At 45.9% G+C, this 14,054-nt stretch overlaps 1 protein-coding gene across 13 annotated transcripts in view; it reads right to left on the reverse strand.

Moving 5' to 3' along the window:
• Window positions 1-14,054, reverse strand: part of LOC139413936 (sarcolemma associated protein a) — a 122,198-nt gene that overhangs the window by 66,745 nt on the left and 41,399 nt on the right. The window lies entirely within an intron of this gene.

Below are 14,054 nucleotides of genomic sequence, written 5' to 3' on the forward strand. Positions count from 1 at the left end.
CAGATTTCCAAATAATCAGATTTATATGCCTACATTTGTGTGCTGACCAGGTACCCTGCAGGCCTACACTACAAAAGTATGTGTACACCTGCTTGGTCAAACATCTCATTCCAAAATCATGGGCATTAATACGGAGTTGGGTTCCCACTTTGCTTCAATAACAGCCTCTACTCTTCTGGGAATGTTTTCCACTAGATGTTGGAACATTGCTGCAGGGACTTGCTTCCATTCAGCCACAAGAGCATTAGTGAGGTCGGGCTCTGATGTTCGGCAATAAGGCCTGGCTGGCAGGAGGCGTTCCAATTCATCCCAAAGGTGTTCGATGGGGGTTGAGGTCAGGGATCTGTGCAGGCCAGTCAAGTTCTTCCACACCGATCGACAAACCATTTCTGTATGGACGTCACTTTGTGCATGGGGGCATTGTCATATTGAAACATGAAAAGGGCCTGTTGCCACAAAATTGGAAGCACAGAATAATCTAGAATGTCATTGCATGCTGTAGGGTTAAGCATTCCCTTCACAAGAACAATGGGGCCTAGCCCAAACCATGAAAACAGCCCCAGACCATTATCCCACCTCCACCAAACTTAACAGTTGTCACTATGCATTGGGGCAGGTAGGGTAGTTCGAGCATTGGACTAGTAACCGGAAGGTTGCAAGTTCAAAACCCCCGAGCTGACAAGGTACAAATGTCGTTCAGCCCCTGAACAGGCAGTTAAACCCACTGTTCCTAAGCCGTCATTGAAAATAAGAATGTGTTCTTAACTGACTTGCCTGGTTAAATAAAGGTGAAATAAAAAGGTAGGGTTCTCCTGGTATCTGCCAAAACTAGCTTCTTCCGTCGGACTGTCAGATGGGGAAGCGTGACTCCAGAGAACAAGCTTTTCACCATTCCAGCCGACGCTTGGCATTGCGCATGGGGATCATAAGCTTGTGTGCGGCTGCTCGGCCATAGAAACCCATTTCATGAAGCTCCTGACGAACAGTTATTGTGCTGTTGGTTCCAGAGTCAGTTTGGAACTCTGTAGTGAGTGTTGCAACCGAGAACAGATTATTTTTATATGCTACGTACTTTAGCACTCGGTGGTCCGGTTCTGTGACCTTGTGTGGCCTACCACTTCACGGCTGAGCCGGTGTTTCTCACAGACGTTTCCACAACACAATAACAGCACTTACAGTTGACCAGGAAAGCTCTAGCAGGGCAGAAATTTGACGAACTGACTTGTTGGAAAGGTGGCATCCTATGACGGTGCCACATTGAAAGTCACTGAGCTCTTCAGTAAGGCCATTCTACTGCCAATGTCTGTCTATGGAGATTGCATGGCGTGTATGCGCGATTTTACACACTGGTCAGCAACAGGTGTGGCTGAAATAGCCGAATTCTCTAATTTGAAAGGGCGTCCAAATACTTCTGTATATATAGTAGGGCTGCCCCCATTTAGTCGATTGTTTGGTTCGTTTGGACTGTTGGTCATCTGATACTATTTCTGATTGCCGTAGCTCACCATCACTGTGGAGCTTCCCAAAGTCGTTTTTTATTTCACCTCAAAACAGCAAAACTAAGTCTGCTTGAACATGCGTTCAGAATGACAATACCTCCTCAATGTAGCCTGTTTGAAAAATCTTCTTTCAATAACCACTCAGCATGAAAGGGGAAACAATGTAATGCTCTGATCGTACTTCTCCCTTGCACAAATAGTCCACAAAAATATTATGATATTGAACTCAGATGCCCAACAATAGAACAGAGTTTGTCTGGATCAAGTGCCATTGTGTGTCTGGCTAATATGCCTTTCTTGTGTGATATAATTTTTGGTATCGAGTCTTGTGATGGTATCGAATATTGTGTCACTAAACCACCTATCGGTATCGAAGTCCAAATTTCTGACAACATTACCATCAGGTAGCCACTGAATCAACAGGAGGTCAGTAGACATGTTGAATGGACCATCAGGTAGCCACTGAATCAACAGAAGGTCAGTAGACATGTTGACCCAACCAACCGTATTAAAACCAACCAACCGTATTAAAACCAACCAACCGTATTAAAACCAACCAACCGTATTAAAACCAACCAACCGTATTAAAACCAACCAACCGTATTAAAACCAACCAACCGTATTAAAACCAACCAACCGTATTAAAACCAACCAACCGTATTAAAACCAAATCAACCGTATTAAAACCAAATCAACTGTATTAAAACCAACCAACCGTATTAAAACCAACCAACCGTATTAAAACCAACCAACCGTATTAAAACCAACCAACCCACCGTGCAACGATTGTGCTTTTTTTTCCGCAAATGCGCTTTTGTTAAATCATCCCCCATTTGGTGAAGTTGGCTGTCTTTGTTAGGAAGAAATAGTCTTCACACAGTTCGCAACGAGCCAGGCGGCCCAAACTGCTGCATTTTCCCTAACTCTGTTGCAAGAGAATTGACACAATTTACCTAGTTAAAATAAATTCATGTTAGCAGGCAATATTAACTAAATATGCATGTTTAAAAATATATACTTCTGTGTATTGATTTTAAGAAAGGCATTGATGTTTATGGTTAGGTTCAAGTTGGAGCAACGGCAGTCCTTTTTCCGCACTGCATCGATTATATGCAACGCAGGACACGCTAGATAAACTAGTAATATCATCCACCATGTGTAGTTAACTAGTGATTATGATTGATTAAATAATTGTTTTTTATAAGATAAGTTTAATGCTGGCTAGCAACATACCTTGGCTTCTTACTGCATTCGCGTAACAGGCAGGCTCCTCGTGGAGTGCAATGAGAGCCAGGCAGGTGGTTAGAGAGTTGGACTAGTTAACTGAAAGGTTGCAAGTTCAAACCCCTGAGCTGACAAGGTAAAAATCTGTCGTTCTGCCCCTGAACAAGGCAGTTAACCCACCGCTCCTAGGCCGTCATTGAAAATAAGAATGCGTTCCTAACTGACTTGCCTAGTAAAATAAAGGTGTTAAAAAAATTGGCTAAATCAGTGTCCAAAAACACTTTGTTTTAGGGCCATGCCCAACAGAAATGTCCGGGAACTTCCAGGTGCCTTGGTGGAAGAGTGGGGTAACATCTCACAGCAAGAACTGGCAAATATGGTCCTGTAAAAAGTAGGAGATGCACTGCAGTACTTAATGCAGCTGGTGGCCACACCAGATACTGACTGTTAATTTTGATTTTGACCCCCCCCATTTGCTCAGGGACACATTATTCCATTTCTGTTAGTCACATGTCTGTGGAATCTGTTCAGTTTATGTCTCAGTTGTTTAATCTTGTGTAGATATTTGTATGAATATAACATGTTAAGTTTGCTGAAAATAAACGCAGTTGACAGTGAGAGGACTTTTTCTTTTTCTTTTTTAATTTAATAACACACTTACATATTCTGATGCCTTAGCAACCCATGCAACATGTCCTCCTAATAACAGCTACACTGCAATCATCCATTATGTTACAGTCGCTTACTGTAACAATTGCATGTCCTGATCCTAATCTCTCAGAAGCAGTTCTGTAAAACACTAGTGAGAATCTCACAACATGGAGGAACCACCCCCCCCCCCCCCACCCCCCCCACCCCCCCCCTCAGTATTTCATTTATAAATAAATGTGCACATAAAAAAAAATGTTTTCACTTCATATTATGGGGTATTGTGTGCGTACTCTGCCCCTTCCTGTATTCCCTGTTCAAACAACGACTAGTGGTGAGGTGAGGCCCATGGCGGAGTGGGGTCAGAGAAATAACCTCTCCCTCGACAAAACAAAGGAGTTGATCGTGGACTTCAGGAGACAGCAGAGGGAGAATGCCTCCATTCACATCAATGGGGCCGCAGTGGGAGGGTGAAAAGCGTCAAGTTCCTACGCATACACATCACTGACAACTTGAAATGGTTCACCAACAGACAGGGGCCGCCTCAGGTTCACCACACTAAGACTAAAACTTTTACAGATGCACCATTGAGAGCATCCTGTCAGGCTGCATCACCACCTGGTATGGCACCTGCACGGTCAGCATCCGCTGGGCTCTCCAGGGGGTGACCCAATGTGAAACTGGGGGCACACCGCCTGCCCTCCAGGACATCTACAGCACCCAGTGTCAAAGGAAAGCAATCAACCACCGAGCCACAGCCTGTTCACTCCGCTACCATCCAGAAGGCGAGGTCAGTACAGGTGCATCAAAGCTGGGACCGAGAGACTGAAAAACAGCTTCTATCTCAAGGCCATCAGACTGTTAAATAGCCACCACTAGCTGGCCTCCACACAGTATCCTGCCCTGAACTTTAGTCACCGTCACTAGCCGGCTACCACCCGGTTACTCAACCCTGCACTTTAGAGGCTGCTGCCCTATGTACATAGTCATGGAATCACACTGGTCCCTTTAATAAGGGAACACGGGTCACTTTAATAAGGGAACACGGGTCACTTTAATAAGGGAACACGGGTCACTTTAATAAGGGAACACGGGTCACTTTAATAAGGGAACACGGGTCACTTTAATGTTTAAATCATTTGTATTGGTATTTCCTGTATTTTAGTCAATGCCATCCTATTTAACTATCGCTGTACATATACATATTATATCCTACAGCATTTCCACACACACAACGGACTCAGAAGTTGCTCGACCTAATAGTTCTTTATTCTGTTAATTTTTCATTTTTTACATTCCTGTGTATTGTAAGATATTTACTGAACTGTCGGAAGCTAGGAACACAAGCATTCCGCAATTAACATATGCTAAATATATATGTGTGTATGCGACCAAAAACATTTGATTTGTGTCGATAGTTGAGAGGAATATATTTAATCCATTCTGAATTCAGGCTGTAACAACAAAATGTGGTATCAAGGGGTATGAATACTTCAAGGTACCGTATTGCTGTGAATATGTTCAGGCGTTGAGGACTATGAAGAGACCTTAACTTGCCTGGTTGAGTACGAACGTCTGTCAGTTGATCAAATAGACAGTTGACACGTTCATATTTTGAAATAAAACATTATTTTTGTCTGAGCCAGGAAAGATCAACGTGTTGCTGTCCGTTTTTGGGCCAGCTTCATTATTTCTTAATAATATACATGAGGTGTGTCACGGCCACAGTCTTACTACGTGACGTAACTGACGAGGTGTTACGGCCAGTCTTACCACGTGACGTAACTGACGAGGTGTTACGGCCACAGTCTTACCACGTGACGTAACTGACGAGGTGTTACGGCCACAGTCTTACCACGTGACGTAACTGACGAGGTGTTACGGCCACAGTCTTACTACGTGACGTAACTGACGAGGTGTTACGGCCACAGTCTTACTACGTGACGTAACTGACGAGGTGTTACGGCCACAGTCTTACTACGTGACGTAACTGACGAGGTGTTACAGCCAGTCTTACTACGTGACGTAACTGACGAGGTGTCACGGCCAGTCTTACCACGTGACGTAACTGACGAGGTGTCACGGCCAGTCTTACCACGTGACGTAACTGACGAGGTGTCACGGCCAGTCTTACTACGTGACGTAACTGACGAGGTGTTACGGCCAGTCTTACTAGGTGATGTAACTGACGAGGTGTTACGGCCAGTCTTACCACGTGATGTAACTGACGAGGTGTTACGGCCAGTCTTACTACGTGACGTAACTGACGAGGTGTTACGGCCAGTCTTACTACGTGACGTAACTGACGAGGTGTTACGGCCAGTCTTACTACGTGACGTAACTGACGAGGTGTCACGGCCACAGTCTTACTACGTGACGTAACTGACGAGGTGTTACGGCCAGTCTTACTACGTGACGTAACTGACGAGGTGTCACGGCCACAGTCTTACTACGTGATGTCATAAAACCTGGTCAGTTACTAGGTGTTTTACTACAGTGCCTTCGGAAAGTATTCAGACTTCTTGACTTGTCCATATTTTGTTACGCTCCAGCCTCATTCTAATATAGATTCAACTGTTTTCCTCAATCTACACACAACACCATCATGACGAGGCAAAAACTGTTTTTTAGAAATGTTGACTAATCTACAAAAAAAATTCAAACTTAAATATATCGCATTTGAACAAGTATTCAGACCATTTACTCAGGACTTTGTTGAAGCACCTTTGGCAGCGATTACAGCTGAGTTTTCTTGGGTACATGCTTGGGATACCTGTATTTGGGGAGTTTCTCCCAATCTTCTCTGCAGATCCTCTCAACCTCTGTCAGGTTGGATGGGGAGTATCGTTGCACAGCTATTTTCAGGTCTCTCCGGAGATGTTCGATCGGGTTCAAGTCTGGGTTTTGCCTGGGCCACTCAAGGACATTCAGAGACTTGTCCCGAAGCCACTCCTATGTTCTCTTGGCTGTGTGGTTAGGGTCGTTGTCCTGTTGGAAGGCGAACCTTTCCCCCAGTCTGAGGTCCTGAGCAGGTTTCCATAAAGGATCTCTACTTTGCTCCGTTCATCTTTGCCTCGATCCGATCTAGTCTCCCTGTTACTGCCGCTGAAAAACATCCCCACAGCATGCTTCACTGTAGGGATGGTGCCAGGTTTTCTCCAGACGTGACACTTGGCATTCAGGCCGAAGAGTTCAATCTTGGTTTCATCAGACCAGAGAATCTTTTTTCTCATGTTCTGAGAGTCTTCAGGGTTCCCGAGTGGCGCAACGGTCTAAGGCACTGAATCTCAGTTCTAGAGGCATCACTACAGAGCCTGATTCGATCCCGGCCTGTATCACATCCGACCGTGCTCTTAAGTCACATAGGGCGGCGCGCAATTTGCCCAGTGTCACCCGGGTAAGGGGAGGGTTTGGCCGTCGTAAAATAAGAATTTGTTCTTAACGGACATGTTTAGTTAAATAAATAAAAAAGTTGCCTTTGGGCCAACTCCAAATGGGCTGTTATGTGCCTTTTAATGTGGAGTGGCTTCCCTCTGGCCACTCTACAAAGAGATTGGTGGATTGATGCAGAGATGGTTGTCCTTCTGGGAGAACTTTAGAGCTTTGTCAGTTTGAACATCGGGTTCTTGGTCACCTCCTTGATAAAAAAATCCTTGATAAAAAGCCAGATTTCCTAGACCAGGCCAAACTCTGCAGTCTCTTAGTGGTTCAAAGTTCCTCCATTTAAGAATGGAGGTCACGGTGTTCTTGGGGATCTTCAAATGCTGCAGACATCTTTTTGGTACCCTTCCCCAGATCTGTGCCTCGACGCAATCCTGTATCAGAGCTCTACGGACAATTCCTTTGACCTCATGGCTTGGTTTCTGCTCTGACATGCACTGTCAACTGTGGGACCTTACACAGACAGCTGTGTGCCTTTCCAAATCATGTCCAATCAATTGAATTTACCACAGGTGGACTCCAATCAAGTTGTAGAAACATCTCAAGGATGATCAATGGAAACAGGATCCAACTGAACTCAATTTCAAGTCTCAGAGCCAAGGGTCTGAATATGTATGTAAATAAGGTATGTTTATTTTAAATAGATCTTCAAAAAAATTCTAAAAACCTGTTTTTGCTTTGTCATTATGGGGTACTGTGTGTAGATTGATAAAATGTTATTTAATCCACTTTAGAATAAAGCTGTAATGTAACAAAATCTGGAAAAAGACAAGGGGTCTGAATACTTTCCGAAGGCACTGTAGATAAAGACGGACAGAACATACAATTTTCCAGGAACCATATTCCAAAAGCCTACATGGATGTAAGGATGAGTGTTCATGAACATCTGACTGTACCCCTTACAAAAGGCTAAGGGCATGTGTGGCCCTCCACGGATGAAGCTCATGAGCAAAACGCAAGATTACGTGCCTCCCGCTGTTGCTGACACACCCATCCCTTCTGCCAACTACCAACCTGGAGAGTGGAGGGTTGTGGCAGGGGACAACAATCTCAGACCCCCCCCCCCCCCCCCCCTCAGACATGTGCCATGGAAGGAAAACATGGTTCGAAGAGGACAACTCAACCCAAAGCCAGCCAATCAGATTTTTGGACTGCTCCCCGACTCAGTTCTTTGTGTGCACTGTAAACCAAAATACATTGAATTAAAAAAAGTAGAATTTGAATCTTGTTAATAAAATGAAACCCGATTCTATGGCGTCAGTGTTCAGTAATTTAGATTTGTAGAAGAAAACCTGTCAAGTCTGTGGCTGGCAGCTCTTCTCTACGTTATCAGTCTGTGGCTGGCAGCTCTTCTCTACGTTATCAGTCTGTGGCTGGCAGCTCTTCTCTACGTTATCAGTCTGTGGCTGGCAGCTCTTCTCTACGTTATCAGTCTATGGCTGGCAGCTCTTCTCTACGTTATCAGTCTATGGCTGGCAGCTCTTCTCTACGTTATCAGTCTGTGGCTCGCAGCTCTTCTCTACGTTATCAGTCTGTGGCTGGCAGCTCTTCTCTACGTTATCAGTCTGTGGCTGGCAGCTCTTCTCTACGTTATCAGTCTGTGGCTGGCAGCTCTTCTCTACGTTAGTCTGTGGCTGGCAGCTCTTCTCTACGTTATCAGTCTGTGGCTGGCAGCTCTTCTCTACGTTATCAGTCTGTGGCTGGCAGCTCTTCTCTACGTTATCAGTCTGTGGCTCGCAGCTCTTCTCTACGTTATCAGTCTGTGGCTGGCAGCTCTTCTCTACGTTATCAGTCTGTGGCTGGCAGCTCTTCTCTACGTTATCAGTCTGTGGCTGGCAGCTCTTCTCTACGTTATCAGTCTGTGGCTGGCAGCTCTTCTCTACGTTAGTCTGTGGCTCGCAGCTCTTCTCTACGTTAGTCTGTGGCTGGCAGCTCTTCTCTACGTTAGTCTGTGGCTCGCAGCTCTTCTCTACGTTAGTCTGTGGCTCGCAGCTCTTCTCTACGTTATCAGTCTGTGGCTGGCAGCTCTTCTCTACGTTATCAGTCTGTGGCTGGCAGCTCTTCTCTACGTTATCAGTCTGTGGCTCGCAGCTCTTCTCTACGTTATCAGTCTGTGGCTCGCAGCTCTTCTCTACGTTATCAGTCTGTGGCTCGCAGCTCTTCTCTACGTTATCAGTCTGTGGCTGGCAGCTCTTCTCTACGTTATCAGTCTGTGGCTGGCAGCTCTTCTCTACGTTATCAGTCTGTGGCTGGCAGCTCTTCTCTACGTTATCAGTCTGTGGCTCGCAGCTCTTCTCTACGTTATCAGTCTGTGGCTCGCAGCTCTTCTCTACGTTATCAGTCTGTGGCTCGCAGCTCTTCTCTACGTTATCAGTCTGTGGCTCACAGCTCTTCTCTACGTTATCAGTCTGTGGCTCACAGCTCTTCTCTACGTTATCAGTCTGTGGCTCACAGCTCTTCTCTACGTTATCAGTCTGTGGCTCACAGCTCTTCTCTACATTATCAGTCTGTGGCTGGCAGCTCTATGTTATCAGCACCTGATGCTCAAATAGAACGCATTCAATCATCTTGTATTGCGAAGAAGAAGCCAACAGAGCTTTTTCAGCACACAAAAATACATCTTTATTCTGGCTTCTGAAAGTAAAATGCAATACACCATTGTCTGCTATGACCAGACACGTAAACAACAAACGTTGTTTACAAAAGTTTCAGTGTTGATACAAATCTTTGAGGACTAGAAATATTTTGGGAACAACAGTAAAACAGCGTCTGACTCCTGAGATGTCTGAACAACAACAGAAGAAGTTGTTAATTTCACTGGGGTCCCAGTCGTTCGGACATGTCATGCACGATCTCATGCAGTTGTTGATAGAATTCCTCTGGACTTTTGGTGAGAGCTCATCCATGAAATCAGCTATAAGTGCCAGGGCCCTGTGGAGAGGAGGAGAAGACAATAGGAGTGTCTGGAGAACAGTGTACATGGTGAGGAGAGGGGAAAAAAAGGACAACAGAAGAGAAGGGGATCAGAGTAGAGGGAAATTATTTGTTATTTACCTCAGGGATAAGCTGGTGGCTCCGGTGCGTGACGTTCTTCAGATTGAGATCTGTCTTTAAATCATTTGCAATGTCTTTGCCAGTGATGTGTCAAGGGCTGAGTCTGCAGCTCTTTCCTCCCTTCTCACAGCCCTGCTGCTACTGCTCTGTGGAGTGGGTGAGGAGCTCACAGCCCTGCTGCTACTGCTCTGTGGAGTGGGTGAGGAGCTCACAGCCCTGCTGCTACTGCTCTGTGGAGTGGGTGAGGAGCTCACAGCCCTGCTGCTACTGCTCTGTGGAGTGGGTGAGGAGCTCACAGCCCTGCTGCTACTGCTCTGTGGAGTGGGTGAGAAGCTCACAGCCCTGCTGCTACTGCTCTGTGGAGTGGGTGAGGAGCTCACAGCCCTGCTGCTACTGCTACTGCTCTGTGGAGTGGGTGAGGAGCTCACAGCCCTGCTGCTACTGCTCTGTGGAGTGGGTGAGGAGCTCACAGCCCTGCTGCTACTGCTCTGTGGAGTGGGTGAGGAGCTCATAGCCCTGCTGCTACTGCTACTGCTCTGTGGAGTGGGTGAGGAGCTCACAGCCCTGCTGCTACTGCAACTGCTCTGTGGAGTGGGTGAGGAGCTCACAGCCCTGCTGCTACTGCTCTGTGGAGTGGGTGAGGAGCTCACAGCCCTGCTGCTACTGCAACAGCTCTGTGGAGTGGGTGAGGAGCTCACAGCCCTGCTGCTACTGCAACAGCTCTGTGGAGTGGGTGAGGAGCTCACAGCCCTGCTGCTACTGCTGTGGCGTCACTGAGGAGCTCACAGCCCTGCTGCTGCTGCTCTGTGGCGTCGCTGAGGAGCTCACAGCCCTGCTGCTCTGTGGCGTCGCTGAGGAGCTCACAGCCCTGCTTCTACTGCTACTGCTCTGTGGAGTGGATGAGGAGCAAGCCAGTGGAATAGGTCTTGGAGATGGGCCCAGGATATTACTTACCAGGCCCCACATGGAGATTGTTTCCAATTCTGCACTGCAGCTCAGTGTGGGAGATGGACTTGGGGACAGTTGAACATGCAGTGCTGGTAGTGCTTGGGGGGCAGAAAACAAAACCAGGTGTGGTCTCCATTCACCTGTTTGTGCCTTGAAAAATAAAAAGGTAGAGGGCTATTTATTACACATATGCAAACCGATCAATGAACACGGAATATCATTAACTGAGACGACAATAGACCATATGATTTTGCAACCGTTGGAGCAGAGTTGAGAATAATAGCTTGGCCAGGCCTACTCAACTGCTCAAACGGTTGCAACATTTTGACTAGCTGGACCTTGAAACCAAACTTCGACTTTGGTGTAACCAACGTGGGAAGCTTATGATTCTTTCTGACAAAATGTTTGATAAAAAGTTGTAAAGATCTTTAGGTTAATTTGGTTGCTTGCTCTGCACGAGTATCCTGCTAGGCGAGCTAGCCTGCATAGTAGCTAGAGCTAGCTATATTTAGCAGAATATGGCTACTTTTCGTCGACTAAAATAGAAAATACAACATACCCCAATCCTTTGATGAAGACTGCATGCTGCTTTCAGTCTTCCCATGCTTCACGTGCTGAACAAGCCAGCAGCAACATTTCTGAAGTAGTCTTTCCACTGGTATCTTCACGGAGGCCCTGGTTTCTTTTCTTGCCTTGACAAACTGTTCGCGAAACCTACCCCACTTCTTTGAACAAGTGGTTGGGTCAGACTCCAGCGTCTCTGCAATTTCCCCTCCATGAATTGGAGGGGTGTCCACATAAAAATGATCGCTCTTTGTGTGCAACACTCACTACCGAGCTCCTAACTGCCTCTGGAAGCAACCTCAGCACAAGAACTGTTCGTCGGGAGCTTCATGAAATTGGTTTCCACGGCCGAGCAGCCGCAAGGCTAACACCATGCGCAATGCCAAACACTGGCTGGAATTGTGTAAAGCTCGCCGCCATTGGACTCTGGAGCAGTGGAAATGTGTTCTCTGGAGTGATGAATCACGCTTCACCATCTGGCAGTCCAACTGACTAATATGGGATTGCCGGATGCCAGGAGAACGCTACCTGCCGAATGCATAATACTAACTGTAAAGTTTGGTGGAGGAGGAATAATGGTCTGGGGCGGATTTTCATGGTTCAGGCTAGGCCCCTTAGTTCCAGTGAAGGGAAATCTTAACGCTACAGCATACAATGACATTCTAGATGATTCTGTACTGACAACTGTGTGGCAACAGTTTGGGGAAGGCCCTTGCCTGTTTCAGCATGACAATGCCCCTGTGCACAATGAGAGGTCCATACAGAAATGGTATGTTGAGATTGTGGATGAATTGGAATGCCGAATGCGAGCCAGACCTAATCGCCCGACCTCACTAACGCTCGTAACTGAATAGCAGCAAGTCCCCGCAGCAATGATCCAACATCTAGTGGAAAGCCTTCCCAGAAGAGTGGAGGCTGTTATAGCAGCAATGTTCCATCATCTAGCAGAAAGTCTTCCCAGAAGAGTGGAGGCTGTTATAGCAGCAATGTTCCAACATCTAGTGGAAAGCCTTCCCAGAAGAGTGGAGGCTGTTATAGCAGCAATGTTCCATCATCTAGTGGAAAGCCTTCCCAGAAGAGTAGAGGCTGTTATAGCAGCAATGATCCAGAATCTAGTGGAAAGTCTTCCCAGAAGAGTAGAGGCTGTTATAGCAGCAATGTTCCAACATCTAGTGGAAAGCCTTCCCAGAAGAGTAGAGGCTGTTATAGCAGCAATGTTCCAACATCTAGTGGAAAGCCTTCCCAGAAGAGTGGAGGCTGTTATAGCAGCAATGTTCCAACATCTAGTGGAAAGCCTTCCCAGAAGAGTAGAGGCTGTTATAGCAGCAATGATCCATCATCTAGTGGAAAGCCTTCCCAGAAGAGTAGAGGCTGTTATAGCAGCAATGTTCCATCATCTAGCTGAAAGTCTTCCCAGAAGAGTAGAGGCTGTTGTAGCAGTAATGTTAATGCTGATGATTTTGGAATGAGGTATTCTGTGAGCAGATGTGCATATTAGAGGTCGATCGATAATGATTTAACGTCGATACTGATTGGAGGACCAAAAAAGCTGATATATATATATATACATACATAATGCTTGAAGCATTGCAAAGAGCTGCTGGCAAACGCAGTAAAGTACTGTTTGAATGAATGCTTACGAGCCTGCTGCTGCCTACCACCGCTCAGTCAGACTGCTCTATCAATTATCAAACTATAGACTTCATTATAATATAATACACACACAGAAATACGAACCTTTGGTCATTAATATGGTCAAAACCGGAAACTATCATTTCGAAAACAATACGTTTATTCTTTCAGTGAAATACGGAACCGTTCCATATTTTATCTAATGTTATGTCATAATTACATTAAATTCTGGCAAATTAGTTCGCAACGAGCCAGGCGGCCCAAACTGTTGCATATACCCTGACTCTGCGTGCAATGAACGCAAGAGAAGTGACAATTTCCCTAGTTTAATATTGCCTGCTAACATCAATTTCTTTTAACTAAATATGCAGGTTTAAAATATATATTTGTGTATTGATTTTAAGAAAGGCGTTGATGTTTATGGTTAGGTACACATTGGTGCAACGACAGTGCTTTTTTCCCGCGAATGCGCTTGTTAAATCACCCGTTTGGAGAAGTAGGCTGCGATTATATGCAACACAGGACATGCTAGATGAACTAGTAATATCAACCGTGTGTAGTTAACTAGTGATTATGTTAAGATTTAAAAAAAATAATAATAATAATTATAAGATAAGTTTAATGCTAGCTAGCACCTTAACTTGGCTCCTTGCTGCACTCGCATAACAGGTAGTCAGCCTGCCAAGCAGTCTCCTCGTGGAGTGCAATCGGCCCGAATTAATCGTCCATTCCGATTAATTGGTCGACCTCTACTGCATATACTATTGACTAGTGGAGGTCTTTGTGGGCTATACTCAGCCTTGTCTCAGGATGGTAAGTTGGTGGTTGAAGATATCCCTCTAGTGGTGTGGGGGCTGTGCTTTGGCAAAGTGGGTGTGGTTATATCCTTCCTCTTTGGCCCTGTCCGCGGGTGTCCTCGGATGGGGTCACAGTGTCTCCTGACACCTCCCGTCTCAGCCTCCAGTATTTATGCTGCAGTAGTTCATGTGTCGGGGAGCTGGGGTCAGTTTGTTATATCTGGAGTACTTCTCCTGTCCCATTCGG

The sequence above is a fragment of the Oncorhynchus clarkii genome, chromosome 7 (genome assembly GCF_045791955.1).
Source record: "Oncorhynchus clarkii lewisi isolate Uvic-CL-2024 chromosome 7, UVic_Ocla_1.0, whole genome shotgun sequence".
NCBI lineage: Eukaryota > Metazoa > Chordata > Actinopteri > Salmoniformes > Salmonidae > Oncorhynchus > Oncorhynchus clarkii.